This window comes from Pan troglodytes, chromosome 13, assembly GCF_028858775.2.
Source record: "Pan troglodytes isolate AG18354 chromosome 13, NHGRI_mPanTro3-v2.0_pri, whole genome shotgun sequence".
NCBI lineage: Eukaryota > Metazoa > Chordata > Mammalia > Primates > Hominidae > Pan > Pan troglodytes.
The window spans coordinates 57119713-57124763 of NC_072411.2; the positions used below are offsets into that span (position 1 = coordinate 57119713).

The window sequence follows — 5051 nt, forward strand, 5'->3', positions numbered from 1 at the left end:
AGAAGAGCTTGTTTCATTTTTATGTAATTGTATGATTTTGAGAGATCATCTTGATATTGCTTTTTATTTTTCATTATACTGTGGTCAAGAGTCTGGATGGTATAACTTTGAGTTTCTTTTGTAATTTCTTGAAAAATTTGTATAGCTGTGCATGTGGTCAATTTTAGAGTATGTGGCATGTGCAGATAAGAGGAATGTATTTTCTGTGGTTGATGGGTGAAGCGTTCGATAGATAGATAGATAGATAGATAGATAGATAGATAGATAGATAGAGATATAGATATATCTGTTAGGTCTATTTCATCAAGTGTTTAGTTTAGGTCCCCAAATATCTTTGTCAGTTTTGTGCCTTGATGATATTTCTAATACTGTCAGTGAGATGTTGAAGTCTCCCACTATTATTGTGTGGTTATCTAAGTTTTTTTTGTAGTTGTCTATGAATTTGTTTGATAAATCTGGATGCACCAGTGTTGGGTGCTTATATATTTAGGACAGTTAAGTCTTTTTGTTGAATTGAAATGTTTATCATTATGTAATTATCATTATGTAATTGAAATGTTTATCTTTTTTGTTCTTTTTGATTATTGTTTATTTAAAATCTGTTCAGTCTGAAATAAGAATAGCAACCCTTGCTCTTTTTTGGTTTTAATTTGCTTGATAGATCTTTCTCCATCTCTTTACTTTGAGCCTACAGGTGACATTGTGTGTGAGGTGGGTCACTTGAAGATAGCATATACTTGGTCTTGCTTCTTTATGCAACTTGCCACTCTGAGCATTTCAAGTGAGCATATAGCTCATTAATGTTCAAGCATATAGCATATAGCTCATTAATATTAATGTGTATAGATTTGACCTCATCATTGTGTTGTTAGCTGGCTGTTATGTAGGCTTAATTGTGGAGGTTCTTAACGGTGTCAATGTTCTATGAACTTAAATGTGTTTTTATGGTGGCTAATAGTGACTTTTCATTTCCATGTTTAGCACTCCCTTAGGAACTTCTTGCAAGGCAGGTTTGGTGGTAACAAATTCCTTTATCATTTGCTTGTCTGACAAAGATTTTATTTCTCCTTCACTTATGAAGCTTAGTTTGGCTGGATATAAAATTCTTGGTTGGAATTTCTTTTCTTAAGGATACTGAATGTAGGTCCCCAGTCTCTTCTGGATTGTAGGGTTTCTGCTGAAAGTTCTGCTGTTAGCTTGATGAAGTTATCTGTGTAGATGACCTGCCCCTTTTCTCTAGTGGTCTTTAATATTTTTTCTTTTTAATGACTTTAGAGAATCTGATGTTTCTGTGTCTTGAGGACAGTCCTCTTGTATAGTATCTTGCACAGGTTCTCTGAATTTCCTAAATTCAAATGTCAATCTCTCTACAAGGTTGGGGAAATTTTCATGGACAATATCCTCAAATATGTTTTTCAAGTTGCTTACTCTCTTTCCTTCTCCATCAGGGATGCCAACGAATCATAGGTTTACCCTCATTACATAATCCCATATTTCTCAGAGGTTTGTTTATTCTTTTTAATTTTTTTTCATTATTTTTGCCTGACTGAATTAATTTGAAAAACTGGCCTTTGAGCTATAAGATTCTTTTCTCAGCTTGGTCTATTATGCTATTAATACTTCTGATTGTGTTTTGAAATTCTTGTAGTGGATTTTTCAGCTCTATCATATCAGTTTGATTCTTAATATGGCCATTTTATCTTGAATCATGTTACTGGACTACAAATATGGAATGCTTCACAAATTTGTGTGTTATCCATGCACAGGAGCCATGCTAATCTCTGTATTACACCAATTTCAGTACATGCATTGCTAAAGTGAGGATAATGTTAGAGTTTTGAAATGGCAACAAATTATTTAAAATATCACTTTCTGCAACATTAATGGAAATATTTTTTAAACAATTTGAGCTACAGAAGGCAATCAGTTTAATTTTGACTACTCAAGGGGAGGAAAGAATAACGAGGATGTTCAGTTCATAATGCTTCATTTTATAATGTGAAGAAGTTTGGGACCTTAAATGTATCAAGTGATGTTAATTAACCCCTTAAATCACCAACCTCTGGAGCTAGTCTACTTCATATAAATTTTTCAGAACACTGGGAAATAAATTTGAAAAATTCTCAGTTGGTATGTAAAACCCTTTGAGTTTCTTGTTTGGGACTATTGCTTTGGGATCACCCGATTTTTCAAGCAATTTCTTGTGTTAATGTTTCACAGAAAAAGAAAGACTTATCTATCCTCAAAATCCTTTCATCAGTAACAGCTCTCAGTTTTCTATTATAAATAAGATACTTGGTATATGAGTATTAAAGGTTATGATTACAAAATCACAGCATGAGTTAGGATAAGCTTTTAGAGTCTGTTTAAAAAGTAAAGTATTCATTATTGTTATAATGATCAAATAATGAGGGCCCATTCATAAAAAGTATGCTAAGAATTGAGAACAGGCTATAAGCCCTTTGGGGCTTATAAAGGTGGATTTTTCAGTATCTTGTTACTTATGTATTTTTTCTCATAATTTTCTAATTTAGACATGTGAGCTTGGTAGCAAGATAAATTGAAACTAGCAGGAGGCTCATGTTGTAGTATTTGTTATGCTACTAACTCCCTGTGGGATTTATGTGTATGACTTCTTTCAGCTACAAATTTCTCATTGTAAAGAATGGGCTGTTGGAGCAGGTTATATCTACTGTTTTTCTATCTGTAGCACTCCATGATTCTGTAGCTGTATACTGGTTTGCTAAGCAATTTTGCGAATCATGTAATATTCAGTAAGTGGAATATGGTAGCATACTAATAGTTTTTTAATATTATAAATATTGCACTATTATTGTTAGCTTGAACTAACAGAACTTCTAGATGATATGAACTTCTAGATCATAACATTCATTTCAGGACCATTTTTAAAATCAGAAACCTTAATAAAATATAATTTTCAGGACAGTGATCTGGAAATCTCATTTTTAATAAACACTAGCTGATTTTAATCATCATGCAAGTTTGAAAAACACTAAATTGGGCACTATAGGAACTGTGCACCAAGAGGAATTTGGTAATGTATTTGGAAATTTTGGGCTGCAAGTGACATAAAATCCATCTGAAAAGCCCAAGAGTAAACTATCCTTCAATCTCTAGAAAATTCAGGGCTCAAGTTATGTCATCAGGGTCTAATTTCTCTTTCTTCCACTCTATGTGTGTTGTTTTATTTAAAGTCAGGCATACACTTACCATAGGAATTAACAGTCCTGCTCTAAGTATTTCATCAGAGAAAAAAATTCTCTCAAAAACTTACAAATATACATATCAACATTACTCATTAATAACTGAAATTTGAAAACATCCCAATATGTTTTAATGGGTGAGTGAATAAACATTCTCGCACACCTAAAGAATATAATACCTGTCAGAATTAAAATCAAATGAACAACGGATGAGTGTCAAATATATGGCTGCATCTAGAAAGGTGTTTGCTAAGTGAAAGAAGCCAGAAAAAAAAGTTACATCTTATAGGAGTCCATATACATGACTTCTGGAAAAATGCAAATGTATAGCGACTAAGAATAGATCATTATTTCCCAAGGATTAGGGAAAGCAGGGGATCTGACTACAAAGGGACAGGATAAGAAAATTTAGTTGTGGTGAGGGGATTATTCTGTGTCCTGATTGTAATGTTAGTTACATGACACTATGTATTTTTCAATATTTATGGAACTGTACATATTGAACTGTGTACTAGAAACGTTTAAGTTGCTGTGTATAAATGAAAAATAAAATCAACTTATTTCTTGACACATTTTCTCTTTGCTGTTACATCATAAACTCAGTAGACATGTAGCACAGAAAAAAATATTAATATGATGGAGATTGTTCGTTTCTTTGGGTAATATTACAAGACTTCAATTATGGCCAAATTCTTATTCAAGAAACGAATCATCCATTCCATTACAATTCAGAAAGGTTCATTTTATTGCCCTTTTACCACGCGTCTATCAGTAAACCCATAATTTCAATGTTTAGTACTACTCAGTGACAGTGTAGTAATTAAAAAAGTTAAATTTTGTTCTATAGAAATTTATTACACTTTTAAAATCTTATTAATAAGCAAAATATTTCAGCTAGTTGCTCTTAAAATTTGGTGTGTTACTTTGTTTTTTACTCATACTAGAAACAGGTTAATTTTTTTTCACAATTAGTCCCATTAGCAAGGATTCTGAGTCAGCAAGGAAAGGGCACGCATTTTTTATAAATTTCCATAATGATTTCCATAAATGATGTACCTGCACATCACAGTTTGGAAATGTTGTTTTAGTTAAAGCCTTACACTTAATTTTGCAGCCTATGTTGCCTAATATCAATTCATTACAATATAATTTATATACAATATTTTTGTGATGAGATTAAGGCAATGCACTAAGCTTTAATTATCAAGCAGACAACTTCCATGAGGAAAGATGAGAATTTATTAAAACCACTCCACCATACTCCTGTTTCAATCACCTTTTCCCAAGATCTCACTTATCTTTACTCAAGAACATGATGCTACAATGAGCAGAGAACTTGCCTCTGAAATATAATCACTCGTAGTTTATACACTTGCTTTTAGAACAATCTCCAATGTAAGTTTGAATCATAATTTTTTACATGTTTGTGAGCGAATAATTCAATTCTTTCTTTTACTTTATTTTTTAAAAAACTTTTATTTATCAGCTGACCTAAGTAGCCATAATATAAATGCTAAGGGAAACACAGATTTCATCACGGGAAACTTAGGCAATGAAGCAGCAGCAATCAGTGGTATACTTACACAGTCTCAAAAGAGAAATGCCTGAGAACATTGAACTATGCGCTTTAAAATTACATTTTATATTATAAATAAAATATTATATATAATAAACACAGATTAAGAGAAATTGTGTAAGAAATAGATTAAGAAACAAGGAAAAATGAAGTTGCTTTTCAAAAGTAATCGGAGACTTCAAAAGTAACTTCAACACTATCATCCATATCAACAAGTAGAAAGCATGTTGCATCTAGTGGACTGAGCACCA

General features: G+C 32.1%; 1 pseudogene; it reads right to left on the reverse strand.

Moving 5' to 3' along the window:
- Positions 1 to 1721: 1721 nt before the first annotated feature.
- On the reverse strand, positions 1722 to 1821 carry LOC112208455 (U6 spliceosomal RNA; annotated as a pseudogene).
- Between the last annotated feature and the right edge of the window lie 3230 nt (positions 1822 to 5051).